Source organism: Trachypithecus francoisi, unplaced genomic scaffold (genome assembly GCF_009764315.1).
Source record: "Trachypithecus francoisi isolate TF-2019V2 unplaced genomic scaffold, Tfra_2.0 Lachesis_group20, whole genome shotgun sequence".
Lineage (NCBI taxonomy): Eukaryota > Metazoa > Chordata > Mammalia > Primates > Cercopithecidae > Trachypithecus > Trachypithecus francoisi.
Genome location: NW_022681466.1, coordinates 59,034,868 through 59,054,011, shown reverse-complemented (window position 1 = coordinate 59,054,011; position 19,144 = coordinate 59,034,868).

The window sequence follows — 19,144 nt, the reverse complement described above, 5'->3', positions numbered from 1 at the left end:
AATAGTGACTATCCTAGTTTATTTAAACCATCTTCTATTTTTCCATTTATATTTTCAAATATTTCCACAGCAAACATTCATAATAAAAATGCTAAAATTTGTTATAATAATACAGTGAGCCTCTTGAAATTTTTTTTGGTTCAGAAAGAAATACAGAACAACGTTTTCCTTTCCAAACTGCCACCAGCTGGGAAAATCATCATGTAAGTTGTTTCTCACAACATGCTTCATCTGAGAAGGAAGCAAATCTTGAGAAGGACCTTATGTTCATGGTCAGTGATGTTCACTCAGGGATCCTTTTCATCATTTTCTCCACCTGAGCCAAGCACGTCCACCTTCTGCTTGAGCAAAAGCTCGTTCTTGGAAAGGAGCACATCGGTATATTGAAAAGATGACAGCGGTACTTGGAATGAAACTTGAATGAATTTTCAGAGAAAACGTAGTTATTACTCGGTATCTAGGAAAATGTAGTTATTATTCGGTATCTAGTGGCTTTTTTTTTTTTAGACAGTGTCTCGGTCTGTCGCCCAGACTGAACTGCAGTGGCACCATCTCAGCTCACTGCAACCTCCAACTCCCAGGTTCAAGCAATTCTCTGCCTCAGCCTCTTGAGTAGCTGGGAGGCCCCCCCGCCACCACGCCTGGCTAATTTTTTCTTTTTTAGTAGAGACGGGGTTTCACCATGTTGGTCAGGCTGGTCTTGAACTCCTGACCTCAGGTGATCTGCCTGCCTCAGCCTCCCAAAGTGCTGGGATTACAGGCACGAGCTACCGTGCCCTACCTGAACATCGTGTTTTAAGAAAGCCATTGACAAATTAGAACATGCTTACAGAAGAGTTGTTAAGACAATGACAAAGACTTGAAGTCATGCTACTCGGAGCAATAAAGAAAACTGTCATCTTAAACACTGCTGTGACCAGTTTAATGGTTCTTCTCATACCACCATGTTAGTTCACTAACAATCCCAAAACAGTGAATTAACACAACCTCATTCATATTACACATCTGTCAGGGATTGATGGGTTGATGGGGGTTTTGCTCTACACAGTCATTCAGGTACCTAGACTGATGGAGGCTCCACCATCTAATACCTGCATCATCTGGAACATTCAGCCTTATTAGTCACGTGGCAAGGTCAGAGACAATAGGAAAGTTGCATGCAAGCTCCAGAATGCTCCTGCCTCACAGTAACATGACCCCACGGACCTGTAAAAAACTGGAAAATATGGGCAAGCATGTAACACCTTATTAATCTTGTATTTGATCTTTTATTTATTTATTTATTTATTTATTTTGAGACAGAGTTTCACTCTGTCACCCAGGCTAGAGTGCAGTGGTGCGATCTCCGCTCACTGCAAGCTCCACCTCCCGGGTTCACACCATTCTCCTGCCTCAGCCTCCCAAGTAGCTGGGACTACAGACACCTGCCACCGCACTCATCTAATTTTTCTGTATTTTTAGTAGAGACGGGGTTTCACTGTGTTAGCCAGGATGGTCTCGATCTCCTGACCTCGTGATCTGCCTGCCTCGGCCTTCCAAAGTACTGGGATTACAGGTGTGAGCCACATGCCTGGCCTATTTAATCATTTTTAAATGGCCCAATGCTTACCTTTCTATTGCTTTATCCTCAACCTTAAGAATAGTAGCTGGGAAATCATGGATTTGGTCTGCTATTATATTTTCTCTAATACATGTTAAAATAAATGATTTTTAGAATTACAGAATTTCATCCACATGCCACCTAAAATCATTCTGCCTACTACACAGTGTGTCACTTTTAGAGGAAAAGCTAGCTTGCTGAATGCAATCAGTTGCAGTAGAGGAAGAACGAAATGACATTACTTGGGAAGGACAGCTCAAAGAGATTGTGAAATGCTGTGGGGTTCCTGAGTGGAAATTTGGGATCAAATTTGAGAAAAATAAATGACAATTATGTCCCCAGAGTAAGACCATCATTCTGTTTTTTGTTTTGATTGTTTTGATTTTTTTGAGATGGAATCTCCTTCTGTTGCCCAAGCTGGAGTGCAGTGGCACAATCTCGGCTCACTGCAACCTCTGCCTCCCAGACTCAAGCAATTCTCCTGCCTCAGCATCCTGAGTAGCTGGGAGTACAGGCACCTGCCACCATGTCCAGCTAATTTTTTGTGTTTTTAGTAGAGCTAGGGTTTCACCATGTTGACCAGGTTGGTCTCGAGCTTCTGACCCCAGGTGATTTGCCTGCCTAGGCCTCCCAAAGTGCTGGAATTGTAGGGGTGAGCCACCACACCCTGCCAGGATAATCATTCTAACTTGGAAATATTAAAGAAGATGGAAATACATAAGAATTTGGCTACAGAAGGTTAATAATAATGTTAAATAAATGGAACATCAAAGTGAGTTTGAAAATTTGGGTTTTAAATTTCCAGTTTAAAAAAATTTTTAAAAAATTTTTATTGAGACTGGATTTCACTCTGTTGCCCAACCTGGAATACAGTAGTGCTATCACTGTATTCCAATGGCTCACTGCAGCCTTGATCTCCTGGACTCAAGCAATCCTCCTGCCTCAGCCTCCTGAGTAGTTGGGACTACAGGCGGGTACCACCAGGCCCAGCTAACACATTTACCTTTTTCAGAGATTTGAATTAGCCATTTAACCAGGCTGAGTAGTTGAATAAAGAAAGCTGCTTCACTCAAAAATCACTTTGCTTTGATGATAGCAATCAGTGGTATTCGTTATCAAATGTTGCACAAAATTTTTTTCCCACATTATCTCATTTGATCTTCACAACAATGCTATATATTAGACTCGATTACATGTAGCTGTATAGATGAAAAATCTGGGGCCTATTTACAGTGAAATACTTGCCCAAGGTCACAGAGCTGAAGCTGAATCCCAGGTCTTTAACTAAAATCCAACCCTTCAAAGGAACTCGAATTTCCCACCTGGTTTTAAGGGCTTTCATTATAATCTTTCCATCATTTTCTTGTCTTTTACTATCCTTTTGGATCTAAGCAAGGTGTAAACAGCAATCGTTGAAAATTTACAGAGTCAGTTCTAAGTTATCACTAAGGACCTTAGCTAGATTGAAGTGGGTGGCTGGGAGGGAAAGAAATTTTCTATTTAACTTAAGACTGTTAGATAGATTTTCTGAGTGGTTACTCTGTCTTGTTTCATTTTCTTACTTTTATGTTTTCTTTCTTTCTCTCTTTTAAACATTTTTCCAGTCTAAAAGCCAGAATCAACAGGATCAAAAATCAAACAAAAATTCTGAGCTTCCCTCAGGACACACATAGGAGATTTGAGAATGTCAGCTGTACAAATATGACACCATCTTTAGACAAACTGTCTGGAAGGATGAGTTGGGGGGGTGGATCCAGCCCCCGTGTGTTGCATGCAGATGTCATGTGGCCATGCCTTTAGCCAGCTTTATTATCTGACAGATACGGAGCACAAATATTGACTTTTGCTATTTTTACTGTAACTGCAGCCATAAACATTGATTACTTCAGGAGAGTGCAGAGGGGAAGAAGGCTGCAGTGTCTCCATGGCCCAAGAGAGCTTTTGTTTTTGCCTCAGGGCAGCCCAAAAAAGAGTAGGACTACGCATACGATCCTTACGGAATGATTAAATACAGAAATAGTAAAATGGTGATGATGTGAAAGATCCCGCAGGTTTGAGGGACTTAAAAATATCCCTATGGGTTCTGTATTGTCATCTGTGTTCATTTAGCCCAAGCAAATTCCGAATGCAGGAAACAGGGGAACTTAAGAGCACTTAAAAGCCTCCCTCCTTTCACGGCGCATGCCTCTCCTCTGGGTAGACTTCCTCCTCTTCTGATGGCAACACACAGTAATTGATAATTACATTTTCCAATTTCTTCCCCTCTACATCCCAGAATTGTTTGCTTGACAAGAGAAATAATCAATCAATCAATGCATATTGCATTGTCGGTCCTTTGTAGGAAATGAAGGGATGCTTCTTTTGGTGACAATCTGTTTATTTGGCAGATGCAAAAAAAAAAAAGCAAGGGATATTTTCTGATCTAGTGTTTTGTTGTTGTTGTTGTTATTGTTTGTTTGTTTGTTTTAGATTCAGAGCCTAAAATTTATGTCTCCTGTGTGGAGTAACCCAGATTTCCTTTTTGATTAGGTCTAATGTGCTCTGCATGAGCTTCTGGAGTTAGAAAGATGATAGTGAACATTATGGACACTAACAGCATGATGGTGGGACAGACAGCCAGAAACTTGAAAGTGGGTCTTCAGGACGACTGGTTTCCATCCGCAAGAAAAGTTCTGTTGCCCCCTAGTATTCACTTCAACTGAACTCAGCATCTCAGCCAGGCACTCAAAGGCTTCAATAAGTTTAAAGCAGAAGAGTCTCCATTTCAAAGTGCATCTCATGCCAGCGCCCAATTCTGGCCTAAATCAGTCCAAAGCAAACAGACTTGAACTTTCTCTAGAGATTCAGGGAGTAGGAATGAAACCAACCTAGATACCTTTTGGGGTCAAAAATCATTCAGCTAGATCCAGAAGAACAAAGCAACGAATGGTTCCTCGTGGCCTGGAGGGGGAAGAGGGCCGTGTGTTGAAGATGGAAGTATGTATTGTAGGGTTTTGTTGTTGTTGTTGTTGAGGCGGAGTCTCACTCTGTCACCCAGGCTGGAGTGCAGTGGCATGATCTCGGTTCACTGAAACCTCCGCCTCCCAGGTTTAAGCAGTTCTCTGCCTCAACCTCCTGATTAGCCGGGATTACAGGCACCCACCACCACGCCCAGCTAATTTTTGTATTTTCAGTAGAGATGGGGTTTCACCATCTTGGCCAGGCTGGTCTTGAACTCCTGGTCTCGTGATTCACCCACTTTAGCCTCCCAAAGTGTTGAGATTACAGGAATGAGCCACCGCACCCGGACTATTATAGGTGTTCTAATGAGAAGTTAAATCTTTTCCTTTGGAGTCTGGCTGTCAGGTGGCTTAAGACATTGAGCACATTTGCAGGACTAGCTCTACCACCAAACCCGCTGGTATCTGCCTTTAGAAGAGTCCTTCATTCATTGATTACATATGTTGACCGAGGAGTTTCCACCCATAAGGGGGGTAGAGCATAGGAACATATCACAGAGGAAAAGGCATGATTTTCAGAGTCAAGCAGAGTTGGAAGCAAATCCAGGTTCAAACACATACACTTTGTGTAATTTCGTAAAGATGTCTTGTTTTTATTTAGAGCCTTGTTTTCATTATCTATAAAAGCGAAACACGACATGGCTGTTGCTAGGCTGAAACGAAATAATATTTGTACAGTGTTTAGCATATACAGTAACCAAAATACCTAAGTCCCTACTCACTGTTACAATTGCATAGCAACTTCTTCATTTTCTCTTTACCAATATCTGAACTCTTTTACTTTGGATAACTGTTATTAGATAACAATGAAACAATTTTTGTGTTCAAAAGTGTATTTTATTTAAGTGTGTATTTTGGTTATCAAAAATGGGCTATTTTGTAAGTTTGTGGACTGATATTGACATTAATTATTAGGTCAGTAGGTTATAGTAAGAGTAAAGAAAGTTTACTCTTCCTCTTCATTTTCATCCATCATCCCCTGTAAGAAATATTAATCAACAAAATACAGAATGGTATCTATCAAGTAGTTTATAGCATAGTTTGGGCCTAAGCTTAAATTTAAGGCAATCCAGTGGGACCATTTACAATGTCTTAGAAAACTGGCTGACATGTCCTATTTGCAAAGAAGACTGAAGAAGTACCCCGTTTGTTTAAAATTAACATAAAATGTTATTCTGCCTGTCTACCTTGCATGTACCTTGTAGATCTCCTTCTTTGAGCTTTTGTAAGGTAAGTAGAAAGATGCTATATTTTAGAGTTACTCTCCAGCACTGGTTGTATAATTCACCATGACAGGAAAGCTCTTTTCCAGTTCTCAGCCTGTAAGACTTGCTGTCATTTCACACTTGGTAATATGAGCTTGTTTTCTGGATCGTCAGTGTTGGGGGAAAACAAATTCTGTTAATGGATAGCAGTCTCTAGAATTTTCCATTGAGAGTGAAGAATGCAATTCATTATCCTCGTTACACATCTTGGGTCTCTACTTGGAATCATGAAGTTCTTGAAACCAAAATACCTAAGTCCTCACTTACTGTTATAATTACCTAGCAACTTCCTCATTTCCTTTACCAATATCCACTGAACTCTCTTACTTTTGATAATTGTTATTAGATAACAATGAAACAATTTTTTGTGCGTTCAAAAGTGTATTTTATTTAAATGTTCATTTTGACCATCAAACATACCAAAAATGTTAGGCTATTTTCGTAAGTTCGTGCACTGATGTAGACATTGATCATTAGGTCAATTGGTTGTAGTAACCAGTTTCTTCCAATACTGAGTCCTGCCCTCGACCAAATTAGCAATATAATGTGTTATCCTTTAATAAGATGGGCAGATGGAAGGAGTGGACAAGGTCAAGATATATGATAAACTTACTTAAGCTCAACCAGTTAGAATCTAGGGCAATGGACTAGTTCTAGCAGGGGCAAATTGGTGAAGACGATCATACGTGCTGGGTGGACAAATAGTTCACTAAATTTCTAGACCTAAGCTTATGCTCAACTTCATACAGCAGGAAGCTATTTATAGACCTTTCCCAGTGGGGAAGGAGGTACTGTTTGTATCATTTCAGGGTTTCAGACAAATATGACCATAAAGTGGCTTGACTTGGATAGAAGTGGCCTTACAAGGATACAGGACTATTAAAATAATATGAGAATGAACATTGCATTTGAAATCAAAATATCTGTCTTTATTTCAAGTTCCAACAGGTGACCAACTTAAAGCTCTGTAAGCTTTGGTTTACTCATCCGTAAAATGTGGATAGCCATTTATGCTGCATAATGTTCAGAGGATTAAGTAAAATTATGTATAAGAAATAAAAATACTGCCAGGCATGGTGGCTCACGCCTGTAATCCCAGCACTTTGGGAGGCTGAGTCGGGCGGATCATGAGGTCAAGAGATCGAGACCATCCTGGTCAGCATGGTGGAACTCTGTCTCTACTAAAGATACAAAAATTAGCAGGGTGTGGTGACACACACCTGTAGTCCCAGCTACTCAGGAGGCTGAGGCAGGATAATTGCTTGAACCCGGGAGGTGGAGGTTGCAACGAGCCAAGATCGTGCCACTGTACTCCAGCCTGGCGACAAAGCGAGACTCTATCAAAAAAATAAAAAAAGAAAGAAAGAAAGAAAAAAAGAAAGAAAGAAAGAAAGAAAGAAAGAAAGAAAGACAAATACAACGGACACATGTGGTCTGTTTCTCTCCTCCATCCTTCACCATCTTCACGAAACATTCAAAAACCTTTGATGACTTTCTGCTAAAGATAGTTAAAGCCAAAGATGTTAGCTTGCCATTCAGGATCTTAACTTGCCAACTATTATTTCCCATTATTTTTCCCCATACAAATTTTTAGCAGACAAAAACAACTCAATATTTCCCTCAATGAGTCAGTTGTACTTGAGAGGTCTCATGAGGGAATCTGCTTGTCCAATTACACAGAACATCACCTCTCACTTTACACCTGGGAAGGAGAGAATCCTTGGCTTTCAGATGTGGACACTCTATGTGATCAGAATCCTGGCACAATGCCTGCCCGTGGATCATACTAAAGAAGTTCAGGAGAGTTTGATATGTGAGCCTGAAGGCCAGTTCTTTAACTGTCAAATTTTTATATTATCCTACATCAGTATCCTTAAGGAAGTTCACTCTATAATAGGTTTGTTAGATGACTATGAAATCAGAGCGACCGGGTGCAGTGGCTCATGGCTGGATATGGTGGCTCACGCCTGTAATCCCAGCAATTTGGTAGGCTGAGGGCGGATCACAAGGTCAAGAGTTCGAGACCAGCCTGACCAACATGGTGAAACCCTGTCTCTACTAAAAATACAAAAATTAGCGAGGAGTGGTGACACGTGCCTATAATGCCAGCTACTTGGGAGGCTGAGGCAGGAAAATCCCTTGAACATGGGAGGCAGAGGTTGCAGTGAGCCAAATCTTGCCACTGCACTGTAGCCTGGGCAATGGAGCAAGACTCCATATCAAAAAAAAAAAAAAAAGAAATCAATGCAAACAAAAATCGTTTGATGATATTACTAATGAGTGTGATCCCACTTCAATTATGTGTCATCATCAAGGAGGCCCAGACCTCAGTGGAAAATGGATTTGTGGGTGCCCCTGAGAGGCTTTGACTCTCTTGACAGAGCTCAAGGGGGTACAGTTGTCACTGAGTGGATGACATGAGTGGGTGGGACCTGGAACTGCTCTCAGGCAGACAGAGTCTGGTAGACGGGAGACACACAAGAAATTAAATGTGTGTGTATGTTTGCAGGGGCCCATCTTAACCAATCCCCCAGGGGGCTCCTACTGGAGAGAAAAAAACAACGTAGTATTTAGCTATGGGCAAGTGTAGAAACGGAGGCTGGGAGAAATCCCTACTCACCTTTCTTTGGTCAGCTCATGAGTCATTTTCCCCCCAATACACAAAAACTCCACCTAAAACACATTAGATCACATTGCTTTTCTTAGTAGCATGTCATAGATTTTCTTCCCCACTTGTCCACGTTCTGTCAAAGATGAGGAATGGTCTTGCAGAGCTCTTGGAGCTGAGAGCAGAGTGGAGCCAACCTGATCCCATAAGCTGACCTGGAAGCCTCCTGGGAAATTCTTCTTGAAACATCCCAGCCCCATTTCAGGGCCTCTCTGCTTTATCTGCAGATAACAATCTCAGCTCCTTACAGCTTGCCCATCACCTCATCTGTAGTGTTTGCCACTCTTAGTTTGTGTCAAACTCTAAGGAGTTGGGGGGAAAAAAAACCATTTTGGGGCAGATAGTTCAAGGAAAAGTCAAAGTTGAGAGGTGACTTGGTTTTTCTCCTCTTACCCACACTACAGACCAGACTAAACTCAAAATAATACTATGAACGCAAAGAAATTCAAACCATCCTGACTCCTTTGCCATGTTTGAATAATCATGAGGACTCTTGTAGGAGTTTTCCATTAATTCATAAAGAAGCCTGCTCTAGCTTTTCTAAGTGAGTTTATCAGTCCCTATTTTGTTGTAAGGTCTATTGTGTTTTCTCCACTCTTCTAAAATGCAGCTGCGTTATCACTGTATATGGAGTATAAATGTTTAGTCACCTCTGAGTTATTGACTGGAATGCTCCTCGGGGACATGTCGCTGCTAGGTGAGGTGGGGGTGGCTGAGTGGAGTGGCAACCATCTGGTTATGTTGAACACGCTGGGACTGGGAGGAAGCACTACAAGAGAGAGTGTAGCTTAAAAAGGTGTATTTAGTGCTATAATTGTTTATTTGTTTTCATTTGTAATATTTGTTTAGAAATTTCAAGTAACACTAAAGAAGAACTCAATGTTTTAGATTTCCAATAGAAGGCATAGATTTAAAAGGCTGGAAGATACCACTTAACAAGCTAATCCTAGAGCAAATACGGAAACAATTCTTAACTATAATAAATGCTTTACCAGTGAATAGCTTTATCACTGAGTATATGAAGGTAATAAAACACAGAACATGAAGTTTTAAACAGGAAAAGATCATGGATATGTTCAAGTGTTTTTTTTTTTTTTTTGAGACAGAGTCACTCTGTTGCTCAGGCTGGAGTGCAGTGGCACGATCTCGGCTCACTGCAAACTCTGCCTCCCAGGTTCAAGTGATTCTCATGCCTCAGCCTCCCGAGTAGCTGGGATTACAGGTGTGCACCACCACATCCAGCTGTTTTTGTATTTTTAGTAGAGACAGGGTTTCACCATGTTGGCCCAGCTGGTCACGAACTCCTGACCGCAAGTGATCCACCTGCCTCAGCCTCCTAAAGTGCAGGGATTACAGGCATGAGCCACCATGCCTGGCTTTCAAGTTTTTTTTTACATTTCTGTAATGCTTTGCTCTCAAAGTTCAGCACTCTGAGGGAACAATGTAACCTGGTAAAAAAAAAAAAAAAAAGACATGGGAATCATTCTGCAAGAAGCGATCTGCAACTTGCTATGCAAATAATATGAACAGAATAATGCTATTTTTTTAAAATCAATATCACATGAAGGAATACTCTGTATCTCTGCAGATACACACATGAAAGAGCCAGGAAGTGAATCTTCCATGCTAATAACAATGTAGTTCCTCCTGCAGAGACAGGACAGTCCAGAGGAACTTTATTTTTAGACTATTGGACTATTTGTTTAATATGATACTGTTAACACGTATTTATGTATTATTTGTAGACACTAAATATTGATAAAATATTTTTAAAATGCAATAATAATAATCAAGTGACCTCATAACATTGCTAAGCCTACCTGGTTGGGCAATTTGAGGAATTTCCTCTAGGTTTTTGGACCTCAGTTTCCCAATCTGCAGGAGACTAGAGAATTCTTCATGGGGTGCTGTGGGTCTTCCATTGCTCCTCAAAACAATCTCAGCCACAGGGAAGTGGGGAACAGAGAGGAATGGGAAGGTTGATGAGAAAACTGAGTATGTGTGTGGGAGGGGACGCCATAATTCAAATCCAAGCAGCTCTGCTCTCCTTTTAGTTTTTTAGAGCATTCCTCTACATTCGATCACGTTTGAACAATAGTGGAGTAAAAAAAAATCTATTGATAACTCCAACTCTACAAACTGCAAAACCAAACAAAAACAACCTTTAAGAGAATCATCTAAATCAGCAAGTAGTATGCTCTGAGCTTCAACGTACAATTTACACAGAAGTCACAAGGAAGCTCTAGCTTCCATCTCAGTCTCTGTTTTCTGCCCCTGGAGGTAGGCAGCAAAGAAAATGAAGGCACACCTGAGTGTCCAGCCCTCATTCATGCTGGTTCTTCTGGCCATAGCACTGGGCTTGCGTGTGGAAGTCTCATTCTGATGTATTGTGATTCTTTGTTTTGAAACTCAAACTTAGCAATTTATTTTTTAATCAGTTGGAACCCTTTTCATGGCAAATGGTAGAAAGCTCAATAAAATTTACCAAAGAAGAAAAAGGTTGGCATTGTTTCACATAACAGAGAAACTCAAGGCTTTAAGCATTGATCCATCCAGTGCCCCAAGTGACATAATTGTCACTTCATTTCTCAGCTCTGTGTTCTATGTTCCATGCGGTGACAAAGTGGCTGCCTCACAGGTTCAGTTCAACCTAGGAGGGAACATTGCCTTCTAGTCATCTCTGCCCACTCCCATGAAAATTGAGGGACTTATTGATTGCTCAACTTGAGTCATCGGCCATGGAGACCCCAGTCACCAGGAGAGGAAGTTTGAGCCCTTATTAGCCAATGCGGACCAAATGGACTGGGATTAGGGATGTGGATACTCAAGGAAAATTTAGGGCACCATTTCTTGAAAAATGTAGAGAAAATAGTGAACCCATTATAATAACATCCCAGTTGGCCCTGTGATTGTTATTACAAAGCATTTTGAAGACAGAAGGAAATATGAGCGACCACTTCTGGGCTTCCCTTGTCCTCTGCGAGTCTTAAGAAAAGAAGCAAATGTCATCTTGCTGCAGCTTAAATTTCTTAACAGAGTTTACTTTTTTAAAAGATTTTTTAAAACGATACATTCTTTTTTCAAAACATTATTATTTTCAGATTATATAGACATGTATCAGAACTCTCTTAAATGGACTGCCATAGACAGGTTCTACAGAGGGGTGAAGCTGCAAGATATGTCTAAAGTAGAATAAAAGGAGAACCAAAAAGAAAATTGAGTGTCTTATTTCATGAAAAATCGTAACTATGCCCAATTCACATAATGAAAACCGCTGAGCATGTTATCCTTAACAAAATAATTTTATTAAGCAAAGTCCTTCTCTATTTAGCACAAGGAAAACATTATTTTAGTCAATAAATAATTCCCAAAGTGTTTTCTTAATATTTTGACAGTAATTTCAAATGGATCTGCATGCATAGAAATGATTATTAAACTAAGGCATATACACAGGCACACACATACTCACACCCCCATGATTATTATTATTACTAGTTGAAACTATAGCCTGAGGTAACAAGGAAAGTAAAGGTCAGACTTCCAAACAGAAAACACATGTATGGTGAGAGCACCATAAACTGCAGGGAAGAAACAAATTTATTCTCATATTTTTCATCAAGTTTTTTTTAGAGTCGTGGACAACAGAGACCTTTCTTATTGATTAAATTTCATAATGTTGAATTTGATCAAATCATAAGACATCAATTAGACTATAATTTTTTAAACCATTATGGATGATAATAAAGGACAAATGGAATCATTAACAAAGAATTCCCTGAGTATTAAATTATCCCATCTTTATCTTGTTAAGAAAACTTAGAAATTGCGTGTGGGTGCTGGTGTGTTTTCAATCACAAAGAGTGTTTCCTCTTCTCAAAAACTCACGGAAGCCATTTTCCAGCCCTCCAAGCGCAGCATAGCTATAGGTGGGCAGCAAATATTCTTCTCCGTGTGCTATCTAGGCATGGCTTCGCAGGGTTTGTGTTTCCCTGTTGACCTTTTAAAGAGTCCAGATCAAGGCAGGACCATCCTTAGCTGAAGAGTTCTTGAAGAGTTCCCCTGATATGGAGCTGTTGTACTCAAATTCCTGCTGGCAGTTTCCTAAGAAATGCTAAAAGTTCCTTAGGAATCTGAATTAACCAGTTAATAGACAGTGTCTTTCTCCAACTGGGAATTTCTCCACTTTCCTCAAGTCCCATCAGTATTCTAGGGGAGAGATTTTAAACACAGGACAGACTTACTACTCATTGCAGAACCAGAAGGGGGTGCCATAGGGCAAAGGAATCTTAGGCCATTCAGACTGTTTCTACAGGGATGAGTAATAATCACCACACGGATTACATAACTTCCGGCCTACCACGGATGAAGCAAGGGCTATGAACATGATATTCTCTAAAGAACATTTGGGTTAAGATGGCTGTCTTTACTTTCCCGTTTATGTAGCCAAGAATGAACAGAGAAAAATCTTTACCAAACTTAGAAATTACTATTATTATTATTATTATTATTATTTGAGACGGATCCTCACTCTGTCTCCCAGGCTGGAGTGCAGTGGCGCGATCTCGGCTCACTGCAAGCTCCGCCTCCCTGGTTCAAGCCATTCTCCTGCCTCAGCCTCCCGAATAGCTGGGAGTACAGGCGCCCGTCACCACACCCGGCTAATTTTTTTATATTTTTAGTAGAGACAGGGTTTCACCGTGTTAGCCAGGATGGTCTCGAACTCCTGATCTCATGATCCACCCGTCTTGGCCTCCCAAAGTGCTGGGATTACAGGCCTGAACCACTGCACCCGGCCCAAACTTAGAAGTTATTGATGGTTGCCATCAATATGGTGGAAATAGTAAGGCACGTTTACGACACGAAGTGAAGAGAAGGTATTGGCTACTGGACTTCACTGCTTGAAGGAAATGCCTGGCTGAGGCATAAGTTGAAGGTCCTCGGGAAGAACTCCACGTTATCTGGAAATGACTCCTGAGCTTGGACCGATTGGCCCCAGGGAAAGATGAGCCTTGATTGTACCTTTGGCAAAAGCTCAAAGTGCAAGAGGTATCCCAGGCAGAGGAGCCGGGTGTGGCACTCGTTCTTGACCTACACCTAGCAGGGATGGAACCGGTATTGCAGGAAGTGCTAGTCCAGCTGACTTCTCGCTCTGCAACAAACCCAGGAGTGTAACCTGCAGCAGAAGGTGGTGCCCCCACTTGCTGTTTTCTACTGCTTACTGAAAAGCAGATCTCAATTTCAGCGAAGCATTACCAGATTTTTCATCCTTCTTTTTCACGGATCTGAGAGATGTAAAAGTATTGTAGTTAGAGTGATTCAGGCGGAACCCATTTTAAACACACTCTGTAAGGGTAAGTAAACAGAGAAAAAGATAAACATAGCCAAAGAAAATATTCTGCCAAAGAAGGAAAACGACCCAAGAAACCTAGCAAATAGAGAATGTGAAGTGAAATTCCTAACATGAGATAGAATAAAGTATCAGAAAATCTCTAATTGATATTTTTGACCAAGTTTGAGAGGATGTAGCCTCTGTGGAGCTAGAGTCGACAGTTATGAAAAGGTACAGATCTGAAGTCAGGATTGTGTTTTATTTTAATCAACTTTTATTTTAAACTCAGTGGATACTTGTGCAGGTTTTTTACCTAAGGGTATTGCATGATGCTGAGGTTTGGGGTACCAATGATACTGCCACCTAGGTACTGAGGATAGTACCCAGTACTTTTCAATCCTTGCCCCAATACCCAGTAATCACCAGTGTGTAGTGTTGCCATCTTTTTAAATTTTATTTATTTATTTTTTGAGACAGTGTCTCACTCTGTCGCCAGGCTGGAGTGCAGTGGCGTGATCTTGGCTCACTGCAACCTCAGCCTCCCAGGTTCAAGTGACTCTCCTGCCTCAGCCTCCCGAGTAGCTGAGACTACAGGTGCGCACCACCACGCTCAGTCAATTTCTGTATTTGTGGTAGAAACGCGGTTTCACCACGTTGGCCAGGATGGTCTCTATCTCTTGACCTCGTGATCCACCCACCTTGGCCTCCCAAAGTGCTGGTATTACAGGAGTGAGTCATTGCGCCCAGCCGTGTTGCTATCTTTATGTCCAATGCTTCGTTCTCACTTATAAGTAAGAACATGCAGTATTTGGTTTTTTCATCTTGGGTTAATTTGCTTATGATAAGCCTAAGCCTCCATGGATGGCCTCCAGCTACTCCATGTTGCTGCAGAGGACATGATTTCATTATTTTTGCAGATGCATAGTATTCCATGATGTATATAGCATATTTTCTTTATCCAATTCGCTGTTAATGAGCACCTCGGTTGATTCCATGTCTTTGCTATTTTGAATAGTGCTGTGATAAACATGTGAGTGCATGTGTCTTTTTGGTTAGAATGATTTGTTTTCTTTCAGATATATACCCAGTAATTCTGGGTCAAAGTTCTTTGAGAAATTGCCAAACTGCTTTCCACAGTGGCTGGACTAATTTACATTCTCACCAACAGTGCATAAGCATTCCCTTTTCTCTACAGCCTTGCCAAGTTGGTTATATTTTAAAATGTCATGAAAGAAGTGAACTGGACATAGGCTGTATAGAACATTGAATCAGTCAAGTAAAAGGAAGTTTAAGAAACTCTCCTAGAGCTCAGAGAGAAAGCAAGCTGACATTTAATGAATATTAGGAATCCCAAAAGTAAAAAAGAAAGCCAATTAGGAAGAAGAAATAACCAAAATAATAATGGAAGATAATGTTGCTAAAAGGACTAAGGATTATGATCTTATTTAAAAAGGCTTAGCAAGTACCAGGAACAACTTATTTTAAAGAGCCACTTGAATGAAAATTATTGAGCATATTTATATTACAGGCATTGAGAGAAGCCAAAAAAAATGTATTAGATGAAATGAACAATGTACCTTTTCCAACTGAGTTGAATATACCTTAGAAGACAAGCAAATCACAATCAGTAGCATAGAGTATGGGAAGTGCTATCACAGAAGTGAAAAGCTTAGCAGAGATGCACTTTAATTGGCTTGGGGGATCAGGAAAATATCACTTTCCACAAGAAGTGATATTTGAGCAGACTTGAGGAATATGTAGGCATTATCTAGATGAAGAAAAATGTCTTCGGTGAGATGGGAAGTAATCCAGACAGAAGTAAAAGCCTGGGTAAAGTCTCAAACCTGAAAAAGAACATGCCACAGTTAAACAACTAAGAACATTTCTGTAAGGTTGAAAAATCAAAGAAAAGCTGAGTTAATGAGGTTGAAGGAAAAGCAGAGGCTACCTCATAAAAAATTTCATCCACTATATAAATCACTTTATTCATAATCCTGAGATGAAGATTTGGACAATGCAGCACAAGGACCAGGACTTTTTATAATGATCATATGTATATTTTCAAAAAGGCTCTCTAGTGAGTGTGGACAATGAATAGCAAAAGAGCCAGACAAATGGTGAGAGACTGATTGGAGGTCATCACAGGAATTTAGGGAGGAAAAGGCAATGTAAACTAGGAGAGTAGCCATGGGAATGGATAAAAATAGGTAGATATGAGAAATTTTTCAAAATGTAAAATCAACCTTAATTGGATGTGGGCATTAGGGAGAAATATGACCATCAGATATCTGGTTTAGAGCCGTTAAATGCCATTCTCTGAGATGGGAATCTCAGGAGAAAGATTGGATGATGACTTCTGCTTTGAACATGTTGAATTTAATGTGTTGAATAGGCAGTTGGAACTGGGGAAGTAGAAACTAGGGTGAAGACAGGGCCTTGTGAGAGCTTAGTGTGTACATGGCAAATGTTTCCATGGGAGAGGAGATCTTTGCCTAAGAAAGCACAGAGAATGGGAAGAGAATAATACTAAGAACAGAAGAGAAATCCACTAAGAGGATGTCGATGATACCTGCAATTAGAGGCATGGGGAAGGCTTTGCAATTCTTCTTATACAGTAAAGGGGTCATAATCTGGAGATGACGCATTTGGAGGCTGCCAGGATGTAATTGAAAGGCTGAGCCTTTGAATAGCATGTGGAAAATCTTGGCCCTTTGAGTATCTGAAAAAGCTGCAGGGAAGGGTTTTCTAAGGGGAGAACGAGGTTTCAAACATGCCATGAATATGAAGTGATTAGAGGAAGTAGTAGTTTTTCACTGAAGGGGAGTTCAATGGTTAGAGTAGATATGCCTTGGAAGAAGGGAGGAGATTTGAGAAAATGTACAAGAACTACATGGAGAAGATAAATGAATGGCAGAGGGTTGTGTCCTCTGCATCGAAAAAGGACAACAGAGATATGAGGCATGATGAAGTATGACAAGAACCACATTGAGTTATATTCTAAATATTGGTTTTAAAATTTCCTGTTTAATGGAAAAAATACATTAAGCATCTGAGTGGAAGGAAAATAACTACCTAAATGAGAACTGAAAGCAGTTTGTCACCAGAATGTGTCTCCTAATATCAGATAACCATGGAGCAACACTCAAGGAATTTTGAGATGAAAAGATTGTGAGAATAATTTTATACCCAGCTGTTGTTTATGTGAGATGGTACTAAAATTCTCGGATATGCAAGGATGCCTACCTATCTAGCATGTGTATAGATACAATACAGTAACCAACATATACATCTTGGAAATTTACCCAAGAAACTCTAGTAAATTAAGAAATTAATCAGTTAGGAACCTAATCTCCATATCATGAGGATGGACAAAGCACACATATACCTCTCCATTTTCTCTCCAGATCCCAGTAAAATGACTAACGAAGTATAAGAATGAGACTAAATCCTTAGCAGTCCTGAAAAACAGAGGAGGTTTTATCAGCAGATCAAACATTTTAAGGAATTTTGGAAAACTATAAAGTAGATTGGTTTGACAGGGAAAATAGCGCCAAGAAAATCACAAACAAATAAGGACATCTGGAATGGGTCACTGAAGAAGCAAGTACCAGCCTTCCCCACAGAGCCCTGGAAAAACTCCAAGATCATCATCAGCAAGGGCTAGAAATATTTGTTGAATGATGTTGAATGAATGAGCAGCCTGTGTGGCAATTAGCAACATAATTAATTGAAGGAATGCCAGCCCAGCTGGGCTGGTCCTCAGCTCTGGAACACAGAGAACTGGCTGTGATATTTTCTCCTAAGATATAATAGATAAGATGAACTCTCTATATAAAGTGGTGGCACTTCCTTTAGGAGAAAGAAAAATAATAGAAAAGCAGCTTTGTAGAGGAATGAAATGTCCTGAAACTCCCTACTCCCAGAGAAATGTCTTCCCTGGCTTACTTGGATTTATTGAAGGAAATCCTTAACCTACTTACATGCTGCTTGTTTGTTCAACCTGGAAAGAAATCCATTTGCATCCCACCCACCTACGCAAAGAGGACTGGAATATGCTGCCTTTCAGGAGAGAGTTCTGCTGTAGGGATGGTACCCTCTACAATTGCTGAAGAAAGCCAGTTGAATGATCAACAGCGACCGCTGTAGTCCTTCAATCATAATTACAAATAGACAGACATTGAGGAAAAGTAAATCATTAATTAGAAACATCTATATGCACAGGTGGAACAGATGGTCCTTGAGAGATTAACAACGTCAATAGAAGTTAATGTAACATTTCCATTAAAATTATTAAAAGTATTTGACAGAATATTGAATATGTGAAAAAGGACATACTTCTTTGAAAATGAATCAAATGAATAAGAAAGCTTGAGAAATTAAAATCGTGAATAATTGGAGAGAAAAAACTGAGAATGACTGATTACTACAATAGACAGAGCTAAAATTAGTGAGGAGATCTCCTAGAATATGTAATAGTAACAAAGATTAAGAATATTACTGTTGCTTTGTTATTAACATCTTCCTCTCAAAATAGATTAGATTTTTCTATCTTGAGGATTCAGCAGTTCATGAGTATAAATAAGTAATAGTAGCAAAGATTAAAAATATTACTGTTGCTTTGTTATTAATCTCTTCCTCTCAAAACATATTAGATTTTCTGTTTTGGAGATTCAGCAGTTTATCTATGAGTATAAATTGTATCATGTTATATTACCATAGTTTATCTTTTTTTGAACAGATGCAATTTGTTTTAGAATACTATGATCTTCTTTTCCTCTTCTAACAATAACCTTTTCTCCTCGTGAAACTTCTAATTCGTGTTTTTTGAACTACTGAATACACTTGTCATGTGTCTTAACTTTTCTATAGAAATAGCACTGTCTCACTTTTATTTTAAAACATTTAAGGATGTTCATGTGTTTTGAAGACAAAATTAAAGATTTTTATTAATTGTATTTTCTGTTGGTTTATCTGAATTTTTGAAAACATCAATATCATAATATTTTAAGTAAAAATAAACATATTAATTATAAAAGTACATGTTTGAGTTTAATTCTCTACCATTTTTACTGTCCTTCTTTACTCTTTTCTTTTGCAGAAAGAGCATTGGCTATTTTATTGTAGATACATAGGCACACACTCCAGAGAGCCAGTCGGAGCTACAACGTTTGTTATGTAAATTATCTATCCCCTTCAAGTCCATTTACCCTTTTTCCCCAAAACCACTATCAACTCTTACAGTTGATCCCTGCGGTGTTTCCCTGCTTGTGGCCAAATAATGCA